Below are 16,713 nucleotides of genomic sequence, written 5' to 3' on the forward strand. Positions count from 1 at the left end.
TATGGTTCTCCTGATATCAGTGGGGATATATTAGAGGTCAGGTGCTTCCACACTGCCTTCTGCTCCACTGCTGCTTTCATCCCAACTTGTCCAATGAACGTGGTGGAGCCAAGCTGACTAGCGCTTCACTTGCCTGCAACTGCACCCAGAGCTTCTCCCGCACACACACCAGCAAAAGAAAGTGGAGCTCCATCATGGAAAAAGGGACATGCAAACATTAAACCAGCTTTGGGCAGGATTCACTTTTCTGTTTATTCCCTGCTGGTTTCTTTGAGCATGGGGAAGATAATGCATGTTGCACACCTTGCAGTTCTGCCCCCTCTACATCCATAAATCCCCATCTCTGCAGTTGACCATCTGTCCACATACAGGCAGGATACAAAGAAAGCATCACTTCTGAAGCCCCTTGGTTTGGATTTAATCTGAGATTTTCTTTCCCTTCATTTAATTTTTAGGAAATACATTTTGCTGCTTTTCTAAGAAAACTCTTCAAGAAAAACTGCAGGTTTACTATAATAAAAATCTGGGAAGCCCACAAAAGCAAGGATAATTAGACTGAAGGCTGAAATCTCTCTCTCCTTTACTCTTGCTGTAATAGAGGTGCCTGATGTATTGCATGCTTTCAGAACAGTGAGTGAATTTATGTAACATGTTAAATCTTATGCACAATATAGTAGCCCAAGGACAAAGGGGCAGTCTGAACATATCACTTAATTGCTCAGTTATGGGTGGGAGGGCTAGTTCAGTGATTTGACCATTGGCCTGTTAAACCCAGGGTTGTAAGTTCAATCCTTGAAGGGACCACTAAGGGATCTGGGGCAAAAATCAGTATTTGGTCCTGCTAGTGAAAGCAGGGGGCTGGACTCAGTGACCTTTTGAGGTCCCTTCCAGTTCTAGGAGATAGGATATCTCCATTTATTTATCATTACTAGCAAATGGATTAATTACTTTTATTACAATTAAAATAAATTAATAACACTGCTCAAAACAATTCCCTGAATTTGCCTGATGGTGTCCATTATAATAATATTTATAATCAATAAATGTAATGAAAATATATAGTGCACTTTAATTTAGATTCCACTGAATTTCTGCTTTGCTTAGGGTTAGACATTAGTGTTCCAATACCAAGAACAGCAGATTGTTATATTTGTTACTGTGATGTAAATGCAAGAGACTCTGAAGTTGTGTACTTATTCCAGAATAACACTGGTGTATGTGAAATGTCAATCTAACCAAAAGTGTCCTTGCTTACACGAAGGATAAGAAAAAGGACCAAATTCAGCTGAAATTGAAATGGGAGACAATAAAACAAGAAAAACAAAAGATCTCTGGAAAAAGAACAGAAAGATAATTTCATAAAGTACTGAGAGACTCATCCTGATTGCTCAGTGGTACATTAAATAGGCTTTTTAGTGAATTAGCCATGCTGACATCTGCAGAAGGGGCTCCTGAAGAATAAGGGTGCTGAGTATTAATGAAGGCTTTGTCTATGCTTTGAAGTGTTTGCTGGTATAGATATACTGGTAGAGCTATGCCAGCAAACCCCCCTAGAGAAGATGCAGCTTATGCTGGCAGAAGTTTTTTGGGGTCTTTTGTTTGTTTTTTAAACAAGTATAGCTTAATCCAGTTTCCCAAACTGAATAAGCTGTTCTGGCAAAGGGACTCTTTGTTGGTATGATGGCATCTGCGCTGAGGCTTTTGCTGGAATAGCTTTGTCATTTAAGGGTGTGATGATTTTTTTTCCCCTCGTGCTCTTGACACAGCTATGCTGGCAAATATTTTAAGGATAGACAAGGCCTCAACAAGAGAAACTCTATTTCTAAACTTTCTTGAAATTAATCTTCCCAAGTCCATTTTCTTTCTTTCTCTCTAGATCCACAGCTGTGCCAGAGCAGTGTTTGACATAAACCCACCTATGTCAATTTTCCACCCACCCTGATCCTAAAGGATGCTTGGGATCACTGTCTGCCCACTACAAGTTAGAACAGCCTTGAAACTGCTCTAACAAACACTAATGAATAATGATCCTGGCACAGCGCTGTCAGGCAACACATTCCAGCCTTGTTCCCTTCTACTCCTTTCATGCCCTCAGCCTACCACAGAATACAATGCTTGGAGCAGGCATGAACTGGCATAATATTGGTACTACACTACTGGAATCCTCGGCTGCTCTCTCAAGGGTTAAGTCTAATGCCCCCAACATTATGCCAGCTGGAGATTTCTCAGTGCATGTTCTGCAGCTCTCTGTTCCTGTTGGACTGGAGGAATGGTGCAAAGGGCCCAGAGTAGGGGCCAGAATGTGGACCAAGTTTTGTTAAGAAGATTGTCTTAAAACAAAGAAATAGTATGTAGAACAAATTTAATATGGAACTTTGCAACGCTCACCTGAAATTTAGTTACAGTGAATGAGAGGAAACAGTGCTATGATGAAGGGTGCAAGTAACTTCAAGGGCTTACCAGTACGCAGGGTGGCTGGGGTCCTGGGCAAGGTGAGTGGGGTGGCTCTGGGCCCCCAGAAGGGGCAGGGCCTAAGGCAGAAGGAGTGGGATTGGGGCCAGGGGCTCTGATGGTGATTTAAAGGGCCTGGGGCTCCGGCCACTGCCAGGAGCCCTGGGACCTTTTAAATCACCGGTCCCCAGGGCAGCTGCCCCTTTTGCGTCCCACCATCCCTGGTCAGGAGCCCTGCCGGTACGGTGTTTAAAGTGCTGCCGCAGCAACACTTTAATGTCGGCTGTGTACCGGCCTGTACCGGCGGCCACTTTCTTACCAGTATGCTGTGCCGACTTACTTTCACCTCTGACTATGACCCCCTTAGTCGGCCTGACAGTCTCCTGACTAGTTCTTCTAGTTAGAGTGTCTCTGAGTTGCTGCCGAACATCTTTGTCTCTTCTGCAATCTTCTTCTCCTTCCCTCTCTTTCTGATTATACCTTTAGAAGTTCATTTGATTAGCCCAACTAATCATATAAGACACCCCCAGCCTTCCTAAGTGCTGTCTCCCTCAGGGGACTGCTGGTCTCATGCGCCTGTTTTCCCCAGTCACTCCTCATCGTAATCAGTGTTATCTACACAATATAGGTTACAGTTTCTCTAATCTCTTTGATAGTGTACAAACACATTACAGTAGAACCTCAGTTACGAACACCAGAGTTATGAACTGACCACTGAACCACACACCTCATTTGGAACCAGAAGTACGCAATCAGGCATCAGCAGAGACCAAAAAAAAAAAAAGAGCAAATAAATGTGTTAAATGTGTTAAATGTAAACTACTGAAAAAAAAAGGAAAAGCAGCATTTCTCTTCCGCTTAGTAAAGTTTCAAAGCTGTATTAAGTCAATGTTCAGTTGTAAACTTTTGACATAACAACCATAATGTTTTGTTCAGAGTTATGAACAACCTCTATTCCCAAGGTGTTCATAAGTCTGAGGTTCTACTGTAGATGTCTCTAAACATTTTTGCATCACCCACTTTCTGGGAGATTGTCCAAGCTAAAGTTCTTCAAGGATGTTCCTGATTGAGCTGATGGTTCCTGCTTTTAAAGAGACAGGTGCTTTCATTTCTTTCATAATTAATTCTTATCAGTAAGTCTTCTCTAGATGAAATCTAAATAGACCAATTAAAACGCAGTCTGCCATAGTGACTCATCCTGAAATCCAAATAACACTCTCACTTGAGTATTCTATTTCCTAAAGCTGAAACCATAGTCTCCTGCCTCTTACTGCCTCACCCCTTCTTTTCAGAGAAAAGTTGGACAAAGGCTGACTCCTGTTTAAATCTCCATTTCTATGGTATGCTGGAACTTGGGACTACTCAGAGGATCCCATCCCACCAGCACAGGGGGAACTCTAGTGGCTGCCCCCTCACCCATGGGTATTGCTGGGGGTGGGGGGAAGGGATGTGGTTCCAGTAATGATCCTTTGGGATCATGGCCAGCTGGTGTAAATTAACTTGTGCCAGGGATCTAGCAGGCCCCAGCAGCAAGGAGACCAAAAAAGGCTTAAAGTTACCTTTCCCTGCCCTTTGCACTCCAATTGCACAGCTATCAGCAGGGCAGGGGAAGGTTGGATTTCAAATTCAAACTTCTGGAAAACCACTTACTGGCTGAACAGGCAGCCCTAACTCTGCCCCAGAGTGGGTCTGGATTATGAAAACATTATTCTACATTGTATTTTGGATGAAAATTGAATTTAAAAAGCAGTTTGTATTGTGATTTGTCTTTCTCATCTTCACAAAAGGCACTGTCTCTAGAGAATCGCCCTCTCGATCTTCTCGCCTACACTTACTCACCATCATTTAGAATTGGTTCTATTGATGCATCCAGCATCTCTCAACTGTTTACTATCTTCACGACTAATTATTAATTGGGAACCAGTGGTGTGTGAGCCCCTGTCACCTGCAAATTCCAGCTCTGTCTCCATAGAAGCCCCATCTGGTTAGCCCCATAAACAAATCAGAAAAAGACTTCTGGGTGGCTGCTAGCTTAAGAGTGGATTTGTTGAGAGCCCAAGTTACTTAGGAGCCCAGTCCCCACTGGTCTATGCCGCTTATTCATTTAAATCCTTTTGAAAATTCCATCCCGAATTCTTATTTTGCAATCTGTTTTCTCTAGGGAAAATGCTTTTGTGTTTAAGGCCGTATATTTGCAGTCTAGATTGTATTCCCAACAACGCCTCAGACTTTGTGTCACCTTGGACAAGTCATTTAGGACAGATTTGTAAAGATATGAAGGATCCTAAAGATGCAGATAGGCACTAAGTGGGACTAGGCACTTTTGAAAATCCCTTTAGGTGCCTATCTGCATCTTTAGGATCCGAAGTACCTTTAAAATCTAGTCCCTAGGCCAGGGGTGGGAAAACTACGGCCCATGGGTTGGATCCGGCCCGCGAGATTGCCACCCCCATAGTGCTGCAGGCCCCGTGCTGCTCCCGGACATGACTGGCACCACGTTCCTGCGGTGGGGAGAGGGAGGAGGCAGAGGGCTCCTCGCCTGCAGGCACTACACCCCGCAGCTCCCATTGGCTGGGAATGGGGAACCACGGCCAGTGGGAGCTTTGGGGAAGGTACCCATAGGCGAGGGCAGTGCATGGAGCCCTCTGCCCCTCTCTCCCCCAGGGGTCGTAGGGACATGGTGCTGGCCACTTCCCAGAGCAGCGCAGCATGGGGCCCGGGCAGGCAGGGAGCCTGTCTTAGCCCCGCTGCATGCTGCTGCCACCCTGGAACCACTCCAGGTAAGCAGTGCCGGGGCACAGCCTGCACCCCGAACTGCTCCTGCACCCCAACCCCCTGCCCTGAGCCCCCTCCTGCACCCCAACCCCCTTCCCTGAGCCTCCTCATACATCCCATGCCCCTCCTCTGCCCCAACCCCATGCCGTGAGCCCCTTCCTGCACACCATGCCCCCTCCCGCACCCCGCACTCCCTCCTGTGCCCCAGCCCTACATTCATGACCCTGCATGCAATTTCCCCACCCAGATGTGGTCCTCGGGCCAAAAAAGTTTGCCCACCCCTGCCCTAGGCTGAGGTTTCCAATGGAGCCTGAGGCAATTAGGCACACAGGTCCCATTGAATTTCAGTGGGATTTGGGTGCCTACCTCCCTTAATTTCCTTTGAAAATGTTCAGCATTAATTTCTGTTTCTGTTCCCCATCTATAAAAGGGGATAATGATGCTTCCTTTTACCCACTCTTTGTTTGTCTTCTCTGTTTAGGGTGTACATTCTTTAGGGCAAGCCCTATGTGTTTGACAGCACCTAGCCCAATGAGTCCATATCTTGGTGCTACCGTAATACAAATATTAAATCTATCAAAGGTATTAATTAGGAATCTCTCACCCTGGCATCTGAGCACCAAAGATACCATCCTTCCCACCAAATCCAATTATTCCCAAACAAGGCCAGCTTTATGAAGTGCGGGGCCCAATTCAAACATTTTCGGCGGGGCCCCGGCAGGGATAACTTAAAAAAAAAAACATGTAAAAAAAAGCCTTTCATTTCTTAGCAACCGATTCCCTATAAAAAGTTCTGATTTAAGGGATGTGCCACAGTATGTATTTTTTGTACCAGTAGGGTTACCATACGTCTGTATTTTCTTCCTGGATGGCAATTTAAGAACCAAAAAGACTGACATGTCTGGGAAAATACGGATGTATGTTAACCCTACCTAAAGTTCTTTTTTAAAAAGATGGGCCTGAACTAGAAATGAGCTCTGTTTCACATGTGTGGGTCCCCGCCACTCCCTGGGGGTGTGCTAGGGTGACCAGATGTCCCCATTTTGGGGACTTTTTCTTATATAGGATCCTATTACCCCCACCCCAGTCCTGATTTTTCACACTTGCTGTCTGGTCACCCTAGGGTGTGCGCATGTGTCAGTTCCAGCTGCTCTCTGCCCCCTTCATTAAATCAGGTGTGCAGGGTTACTACCCTGGGAACTTCAGGGCACCAGTGGACGTGGGGCTGGCTGGAGGCAGGGCAGGGGCTAACTGGAGGTAGGGTCTGGCTGCAGGCAGGGCAAGGGGTGCAGGGTTGGCTGGAGACATGGGGGTGTGGGGTGGTCTGACTGGCTTTGGGCAGGTCTGCAGTTGGGTGCAGCATGGGTTGGCAGGGCTGGAAACAGAGGAGTGCGGGACTGGCTGGCTTCAGTCAGGGGGGTGCAGCAGGGGTTTGCTGGAGACAGGGCGGGGGGTGCGGGGCTGGTGCAGACAGGGCAGGGGATGCAGGGCTGGTGCAGGCAGGGCAGGGGGTCCGGCAGGGGCTGGCTGGAGACGGGCTGGCTGCGGGGAGAGGGTGCGGGGCTGGCTGGAGACGGGCTGGTGAGGGCTGACCACGGAGTGTGGGGCTGGAGGCAGGGCTGGGAGTGTGGAGCTGGCTGGAGATGGGCTGGTTGCGGGCAGGGGGTGCAGGGCTGGCTGCAGACAGGGTTGGTGCAGGTAGGGCAGGGGGTGCAGCAGGGGGTGGCTGCAGGCAGCTGGTGCAGGTACAGGGGGTACAGCCCACCCTGTACGGTGAGTGCCTCCTCCTCCTCCCTCCCCCACCAGGGTAGCAGCAGCAACCTGGGGCTCAGGGGCTATTTAAAGGGCCCGGGGCTCACCTGCTTCCACTGCCCTGGCCATGTAAATAGCCAAGGGAGCCCTGGGGAAGTGGCAGGGCTCCAGGGGCTATTTAAAGGACCAGGGCGGCAGAGGCAGCTGGAGCCCCTCCCACTACCCCAGGACTCTGGGGGCTATTTAAAGGGCCTGGGGATCCCCTGATTCTACCACCCCGGCCCTTTAAATAGCCATGGGGAAGCAGCAGGGCTTCTGTGGATATTTAAAGGGCCGGGGCAGTAGAAGCAATGGGAGCCCTGGACTTTTTAAATAGCCCCCAGAGCCCCTTAGCCCTACCCCAGGGCTCCAGCAGTGGGGCTCTAGTGGCAATTTAAAGGGCTTTGGGAAGCCCCAGGCCCTCTTAATTGCCTCCTGGAGAAGCCGGGCCACCCTGGTACGGTGCACTGGCTCTTGCCGGTATGCCATACTGGGGCTTGGGTGCAGGGCCCGATTCAGAGGAATTGGTTGAATTGGCCTACAGCCGGCCCTATTCCCAAACCAACTTTAGGGTTGTGCTCAGCTTAAACGTGCCTGGTTTTTGGAAGCTTGGCATAGCATTGTTTGAAGGGGAGATTAGTGCCACCCCACATTTGAATTGTCCTGCTCCTGACATTAAGGCCAAATTAAAATATAGAACCATGTAAGGTAAGAAACAAAACTGAGCAATCAACAGGGATGCGTTTAACTTTCCATTCGAGCTGCCCCTGCCTTGGCTTAAGGCTTATCTACTTTTTGTCAAGTTTAAAAAAAAAATAGTTGTGGAGCACATTTCCCCACATTCCAGTCAAATGCTTTAGCAAAGACTGCTGTTATGAAAAGGTTTTCTAATAAGGAGAATAATGATCTTCACATTCTGACCTCCTGGCACAGCAGTGAGATTTATCAAAAGGGGCATGTGACTAGTTAAGACACACAGCCCCAGCTTGAAGGAAACAGCTGCTCATTTCATGCTTTAGCACTTGGCAGTTGGACAAGGAAGGGTGATGTTTGTGTTGAATACCTCTGCAGAACCAAGTACAGTAAGTGATTTTCCTTGTTGTTTTTTTAACTGCCAGTGCTTTCCTATTTTCGTTTTAGACCTCTTGCAAAAACACTTAAGGGAGAGGCATATTTTGTCACCTCACTGATAAACAGTCATTCATGTTGAAATGACTATATTTTTCTGGACCCTTTGTTAGTAACAACATTGTTCGCTGTTGCAGAAATGAAATGGGTATCTTGTTTTGTCCTAGTTCTAGCAAGGGAAAAGGGTGTTTGTTTACTAATATGGTGATATGGAAAGGTCATTTATGGTCCATGTGTCTTCTGTTCTCTGTTGACCTCCAAGCAGAACTCTGAAGTGGATTAGGGCACAAAGGGGGAGTGCTGTCGTTATTATATTTGACTTTACAATATTAATGTTGAAAATCTACAAAGGAATTCCATCAAAACAATGCAATCCAGCTTGAAAGAGTTGCTTGTGACTGGTGTTACTCTGTGTTGTATGCTGATGAATGAGACTGGATTTTTAGAAAGGAAAAAATGGAAACAGGCAGATAGATAGAGGAGGGAAAGCATAAGATGTGCCAGTAAAGGCTTCATTGATTGACAATACTAGATAAAAGATGTGTACAATCCTGCCAAAAAACAGGGCTCACCAAGCCTCCTAAATATCTCTGGCCTTCAGAATCCAATTTATATTTGGATTCTTTGAGAGTTTTTTAAACTTCAGGCATTCTTTCACTTTCTGATAATTTGTGTCCTAACATCCCAGGATAATTGTGTATTGGTCTGAAATGTGCAAGAAACATAAGTGTTATAATGCACACTGTAAAATAGGTGGATTTTTATACCACAACCAGTTATTATTTAGGCCTGAGACATAGGAATTGCCATACTGGAACAAATCAATGGGTCACTGAGTCTGGTATTCTCCCATGAGAGTTGATCTGTACCAGATGCTTCAGAGGAAGGTGAAAAGGAGTGAGTGTGGAGATCAGTGGAATCCTGTCCAAGATGATGTCTATAACGTCAGAAGGCAATTTCAGAGTTACGTTAAATGCAAACATCAGCTAGCTTTTGAATCTTTATTTTCCTACAACGCTGGGTGGAACGATTATTCTGATGCCAGCTTGCCAACAGGTCCAAAGGAGAAAATCAGCAGATTCTTGCCCAGTGCCCCCAGAAGAGGTAGTAATATAGAGGAGTACAACCTCTGCCCTTTCCCTCACCCTATGGTAGAGAGGGGCATTTTGGGAGTGGGAGGTGGTAGGCTGGGATGAGAACTGCTCTCAATATATTATCTCACCACAAACTGGTGGGAATTCTCCACCTGTGTTAAAGGTGAAAAAATCAGAGCTGCTTGAAATTCCACCAGCTTCCAAATGTCTTTTTTTATTGGCTATAACCCCAACACAGACTAGCTGGAGTACAAAGCACTTCAGCCACACCCCATCCTTCTGTTCTCTGGCCCTTCCCCAAACCTGACCCACCCACTATGCAGAAACAGAGCGGGGTGGGAGGGCTGGCAAAAAGCTATTATAGCTGCTCTGTGCTAGCTGGAGAATCTTCAGACTATCAGAATATTCTGTGGGGCCAAAGCTAGCCCCTTTTGGGCTTCTCCGTGTAGTCAGTAGCATAAAGAGGCTGCTTTATGAAACAGACTCTGGCATTGGTGATTATTACATGGTGAAAATGATGTAACTGCACAGTGCCAAGATAATCTGCAGATACCGGAGAGTTATTTCTGAAAAAACAGCAATGAAGTAACTATTTCACTATACTGCGGGCACATAGTTTGTGCCTTTGACAATCTCCCCACTGTGTATATTTCCTGTTAAGATCATCTAAATTTTGCAGACTTCTACAATGAGATTGAAAACAAAACTAAAAGTTCTAAACTATACACACACAGGTAATCAGTGTTATTTAGCCTTAATCTGTAATGTACCTTTATTATTTTTTTTTTTATCTTTTCATTATAAATAGACTCATAGACTTTAAGGTCAGAAGGGACTATTATGATCATCTAGTCTGACCTCCTGCACAAAGGCAGGCCGACAGTATCTCACCCACCCACTTCTGTAACAAAAACCCCTAACCTACCCCTAACCTATGTCTGAGCTATTGATGTCCTCAAATGATGGTTTAAAGACTTCAAAGTGCAGAGAATCCTCCAGCAAGTGACCTTTGTCCCATGCTGCAGAAGAAGGTGAAAACCCTCCAGGGCCTCTGCCAACCTGCCCTGGAGGAAAATTCCTTCCCAACGCCAAATATGGCAATCAACTAAACCCTGAGCATGTGGGCAAGACTCACCAGGAAAGAATTCTCTGTAGTAACTCAGATCCCACCCCATCTAACATCCCATCACAGACCACTGGGCTTACTTACCTGCTGATAATCAAAGATCAATTGCCAAAGTAATTGCCAAAATTAGGCTATCCCATCATACCATTCCCTCCATAAACTTAGTGCTCAACGAAAATGACTGATTGATAGCACCAGGTACTCAAATCCTCTGTCCGCAGAACAGAGAAAACATGAGCAATGACAGCCCAAAGTTCTCCATTCTGCTATTCTGTTTCAATCCTTATCTCAAGTACACTTTGTTGTTCATTAAGCAATGACCATGCGCTTTGAACAGGGCCTGTGCAAGGATATTTTGCGCCCTAGGTGAAACTTCCACCTTGCACCACCCCACCCCACCCCTTCTGAAAACTACTTACTATTGTGCAAAGCTAAACAATTGAGCCTCGCGTTGCATCACTAGCCAGGTTAGGCAGGGTGACAAATCCCTCTTGCTCGAAGGGCCATTATCCCCTGGTGGCTAATTTCTACTTCAAGTCTATAAAGCAGACTTTTAAGGTAAATATATTATTCCTTCAATATTACCCATGCACACATCTCACAAAGATTCTAACTCTTGATAAGTTACCAGCCTTGTGTAGATCCCTTCCACGTTACTCTTTGTGGGTAAGTGCCCTGTAAGACACGTGAGGGGTGCAATGAGTTTGTCAGACCTGCAGTGACAGCTGTTTGTGAAGATCAGGGGGCCCTTTTCCAAGGGGTGTTGGTGTCACAGTGAGCTTGGGGTGGCTGACAGTATGGGGCAGGGCACTGAGGCTGGTGGGGCAGGTAACACTCACTGGGCTGGGAGGCAGGAGGTGCCGGGATGGGGCAGGGGCAGGGGCAGGTATCTGTCAGTCTCCAGCACTTGGGCAGCGCCAGAGCCAGCAGCCTCTTCACCTCAGAATCTCCCCCGCTTGCCCGGCGGCCGCCACTCCTCTCAGGTTCCCTGGCCTGAGGACACAGGTGGGGGGTGCCACTGCAGAGGAGACACAAGGGGTTGGACTCAGCTGGGACCCCGCACCTGCCGGCCAAGAGCTGCAGGAACTGGGCGCTGCTTGTGGGGAGCTGGACAGCCCGAGCCCAGGGTGGCGGCAGCCTCCACAGCAGGAGGGGCAGGTGGGGAATGTAGCCTGCCATGGGGCAGGAGAGGCTGTGCTGCTGCTGCTGTTTCCTGCCTACAGCCATCCTTCTCCTATGCCCGGGAGCCACAGAACCCGAGCACGGTGAGGAGGGATCCTCCCTGCCGAGCCAGGGCACCGCTTTTCAGCTCCCCCAACCAGCTGGCGCCCTAGGCGACCGTCTAGTTTGCCTAGTGGTTGCACCAGCCCTGGCTTTGAAGGATGACAGGGTATTGCAGACTATTCAGTTCTTGGCCTTTGTGATGAGTTTCTGTTAATGCTACTGTAATTGTGAGGATAGTTACTGCTGCTATTCATGGAGTACCATATGGCTGTAGAGTGCATTACAGACAATTGGAAATTAAGATCTGTGTACTAGGGAAGTCTTACCATCAAGGACCTGATTTTGCAAAAACTTAAATATGCACTCAGCTTTATGCATATTGGTCCCATCGATTTCACTGAAGTCAATGGGACTACTTGTGTGTAAAGTTGAGCATGTATTTATTTTTATTATCATAGCACCGAGGGGACCTCGTCATGGACCAGAACCCCACTATGCTAGGTGCAGTTCAAACACCGAATGAAAACACTGTTCCTGCCCGCAAAGGGTTTACACTCCAAGTATAAGACACAACAGATGGATGTAGACAGATGTGGGAGGGAAGAACAAGGAAACAACGAGTACTGGTTAGCATGACAGGCAGTGGTGTCTGCACTCTAACAGCCTAACCATTGTCAAATCTTTCCATGACCAGGATGTAAAGGCCCAGTCCTCAGACGTGCTGAGCACCTGATATCCCATTAACTGCAAAAGGAGTTGAGGTTGCTCACTACCTCATGGAAGTTGCTCACCACTTGGTAGGATCAGAACCTGACTGATGAACAGTCCACGGAATCTTTTTTTGGTTACATACAGAGCCAGATTTTGGCCGATTCCCCAGAATCGGGCCCCACGCCTAAGAGGGCCCCACGCCCATGTCTAAGAGGGCCCCACACCTTAGGCATCTTTTTAATTTTTTTATTTTTTTTACATACCCGGCAGTGGTCCAGGTCTTCGGCTGCATGTTGGCGGCAGGGAGTCCTTCACTCGCTCCGGGTCTTTGGCAGCATTTCAGTGGCAGGGGTACCAGAGGAAGTGACGGACCCCTCACCACCGAAGTGCCACTGAAGACCCGGACCACTGCCGGGTATTTGAATCAGGCCCTGCAGTTCCTAAAGCCAGCCCTGATTACATAGTAGTAATTTACAGGAATGATATTGGTGCCACTTCATAGAAAGTGTAACTGCTTTACACGGGGTTCTAGTGAGAGCAGACGGAACAGATTCTGTTAGCCAGGATGGCATCCTTGTCCATCTTAAGAAACCATGCACGTGCTCCTATCTCTCAGAACTTTAGCAGTTTCCTACTATATGATTTTACTTTAACTTTTCATGATAAATAGAGTTTAGAAAACATTTTTATGTATTCTTATTAGACTAAAAATCTACACTTAAGGTCAAATACAAATAAGTGGAGATTAAAGATTTGCTTTTACAGATCTCTGGACAAGCATATTGCTGCTTTACAAACTAACTGAAGAGCAAATACAGCTTCACCAACCCCATTCTTTCACTGAAAATGCTATTGTAGACAGGGCTGCTCCCAGGAAATCCCTAGATAAAGAAAGGAAACTAGATTTGAACATACTGTAGGTGTTTGCTTGACTTTTTCCCAAAACTGTCTGGATCTGGTTACAAAAAACTTGCCAAAATACCTTTAAAAATAATTGTTCCTATGCTAGTAAATCTGTGTTATGATGTTTTGATTTTTCCACTGTTGAATATAACTGCTGTATTTTCAAGTTATCCCCTTATTTTAGACAGCAATACATGGCAATGTATTTGGTGAACAATACAGTACTATAGTGCTAGCTTAGCAAAAATAAATGTTTACAGTATAAGGATTTTTTTTTTTTTACCTTTTCATAAAAGTTATTTTGAGTGTTCAGTCAATAGCATTTGGGGATTCAGGCAGTTTCAGACATCAGACCTTGTTACTAATTGCAGCTGTGGCTGTATAATTCTTAAAGATCAGATAGTAATTGTTATAAAACACATATTAAAGGCATAGAAGTCTTAAAACATAATAACCTGATTCTGATCTCAGGTACATTCACATAAATCTAGAAAAGTCTACTGAAATTAATGAACTGACTCCAGATTTTTAAACTGAATTCAAAATCCAGTCTACAGCCTCTACACAGTTTTTTATCAGATTTTAAATTTAGAGAGAAATGAAACTTTAGGAAAGGTTCAAGAAAATCAACTGCATTCTGGCAGAACTTCAGGCATGAGTAGACCCATTGACTTCCATGGGACTACTTCCATGTGAAAAGTTAAGCATAAGTGTAAGTGTATTCAGGTTGGGGGTCAGCGTGTGGGAGTGTGGAAATACCCACAGCTCTGAAGTTGGTGGCTCATCAGAAAATACATCTTCCTCTGAGAATTACTCTGATTGTTTTGGTGGCCATCTGGTGTCTCACTTCTCTGAAGCACTAATCCTTCTACTGTGTCCTCTGACCACATTCAAATAAAAATATTTTGGTTTGACTGTTTGTACACTTCCATCTCTGAGCTCTCATTTCTTTTTGGTTAATTATATGGAATTCCACAGCTGAGGAGAAGACTGCTCCAAAGTCTGAAGAATCTGCCTGAGTTATTAGTCAGTGTTAAACTCAAGAACTTGAGCTCTTCTGATCTAGATTTGGTATATTTTCCTATGACAAACAACCACTTCGCTTTAAATGAGCATGAATGGTTCATTGATACTGGTAGTTCAAAAGTCTCTGGTATACTCTCAGATGTGGATATAACACAAAAATTGTATTGCTTTAACTATAGCAGTATACATGTATATAACTAGTACCTCCACCTTTCTCCTTCTAGTGGTGATGCATTTGCTCTCCCTGAAGTTCCTACAATAAGAGGTGATGCTTCAGTATGCGAAGCACGGACCTAGTGGGGGTGAAGCGGGAGGGGAGGGAGAGGGATAGCAAAGAGCATGGCAGCAACAAGGAATGCATGAAATAGCAGCTACCATCTAGGTTCTGCCAGAGAAACACAGATTTTTAATTAGCTAGAGAGAGAGAGAGAAAGCTCGTCACTTATTGTAAGCAGACAGCTGATTTTCCGTGTTACAGGCCAATGAGCAGACTTTAGTAGTGGAAGTCATATATTCTAAAGTAAAACGGGCATGTATTCTGACATGCAACAAGTATTTTCTATTTACTCTCATACACTAAATGTAAAAGCACCGTTAAAAATGTGTATCTACAAATAGCTTAGAGGCAAGCCAGATGTCTGACTCTGGCTGATAGATTGCTAAATATGGTGCTGTTACTTGCTCTAATACAGGGGTCTTGAGTACAGGTTACACTCCATTCTCTTGCCATTATACCATATTCTCGGCATCCCCTTACATTTTATATAAAGAAATGGCTTTTCCACAGTTAAGAATTCCAGCTCACTAACTCAAATATCAGTGACAGGATGTGTAAGGTTATATCTCGTCTCTGATATCATGGGACCAACATTGCTGCAGCAACCCTGCATATAACTATATCCTTCTGAAATAGCCAGCATTATACATGAGTCTTCAAGATTTGCTCACCATAGTTCATAACTCTCTCATCCCTCAATTAATTTTATCACTCAGATCCAGAAGGCCAATATTTGACTCATCTCTGCCCAAAGTCATTGGTGCCAGCTCTCACAATACTTAATGTTTTCCTTAAAGCCTCAGCTGCAGAATCAAGAGAGTGCTTGAGAATCTCAGCTTACCTTTTTTTTTTTCTTTCTTTTTAAATGAAAGTTTCCAGCTCTTAGTTTCAGATAAAAGCTTGGAAACATGACCCAAGTGTGACTAAAGGCTCAGAAAAAGAACTATTTTTATATTTTTTTTAATTCTCATGGTTTTAAGCCAACCTTGTGATGTTTGGGGGAAGGGGGCTTACTCTTGCTTCCAAAGGGTTTAGGTTGGCAGTACTACATCGTAGGCCTCAGAGTAAGCCCATGATCTTGCAGTGACTTACATACACACTCAACTTTAGGCACATAGGCAGCCCCACTGAATTCAGTGGGATTAATTACATATGTAAATGTTTGCAAGATTGGGAACTAGATCATTTAGCTAGCCTTCTAGAATTTATAGAGGCTTTATCACTGTATCAGAGGGGTAGCCGTGTTAGTCTGGATCTGTAAAAGCAGCAAAGAATCCTGTGACACCTTATAGACTAACGGAGCATGAGCTTTCATGGCCCTTTCTCAGAGAGAGGTTCCTAAATCCAGGCTGCAGGGAGGCACCTAGCTCTCCTGGCAATCCATGAATGGGAACCCCTCTCCTGGCTTTGGCACCTTCATAGTTCCTTATAGAAGAGAGTTAGGCTCTTGCCTCGGTCTCCCTCAGTGTCTCCTATTGATGCCAGTCTACAGTGAACAAACAGTGACTAGGGGAGAGAGAGAGACAGTCCCTAATCCAGTAATCTGGAGCACCCACTTGGGAGGCAGGAGACCATGGGTTTAAATCCTTCCACCCTCTGAAGCAGAGAGGAGAGAATTGAACCCAGGTCTCCCTCTTCCCAGGCTAAAAGTTTTATAAGGTGAGTGGCAGTCAGATTTTGAATAGGACTAGATCAGTATGTGCTCTCTGAGTATGCATACTGGATCAGGCCCCTGGATAAGTTAGGTGGCTGAACACCCTGGTTTGTAAATTGCTCTTGCACTCAGATGGGAGATGGGCATCTGGGAAGCTTGGAACAAGGCAGCTGTGCGTGTGTCTAGAGGCAAAACTGTGACTGTGTCTAGAGGCAACTGTGTGTGTGTCTAGAGGCAAAAATGTAGGCACTGAGGGAATTTTTACTGTGAGAAATTTAGGCACCCAGTAAGTTTAGGCACCTACAGGATGTGATGGGATCACAGTGGGGGATTTAAGTGCCAAAAAATGGGATTTATGTGTCTCAGTAGCTTCATGGATTCCATGCACAGAATAAAATTGCTGCAGTTGCTAGTGTTGACATACTATACTGTAAATTTGCCTGAATGGAAGGGAAGTTATTCTGAAAATCTGGACCTGCTACTGAGTGCTCAGTATTTGAAAGTCTGACTGTAACTTCTTTAAAAAAAAAAAAATTTAGCCCATGATTTCTAA

At 45.4% G+C, this 16,713-nt stretch overlaps 1 protein-coding gene across 2 annotated transcripts in view; it reads left to right on the forward strand.

Moving 5' to 3' along the window:
• RASGRP3 (RAS guanyl releasing protein 3) overlaps positions 1-16,713 on the forward strand; it is a 107,643-nt gene that overhangs the window by 18,013 nt on the left and 72,917 nt on the right. The window contains exon 1 of one of the 2 annotated variants that reach the window (XM_032770478.2): positions 8,042-8,099. The exons of the other annotated variant lie outside the window; for it this stretch is intronic. The gene's annotated coding sequence lies outside the window, so the exon portion shown is untranslated. Of the gene's footprint in view, positions 1-8,041; positions 8,100-16,713 lie in introns of those variants that run through there. 2 annotated transcript variants of the gene reach the window in all.

This window comes from Chelonoidis abingdonii, chromosome 3 (assembly GCF_003597395.2).
Source record: "Chelonoidis abingdonii isolate Lonesome George chromosome 3, CheloAbing_2.0, whole genome shotgun sequence".
Lineage (NCBI taxonomy): Eukaryota > Metazoa > Chordata > Testudines > Testudinidae > Chelonoidis > Chelonoidis abingdonii.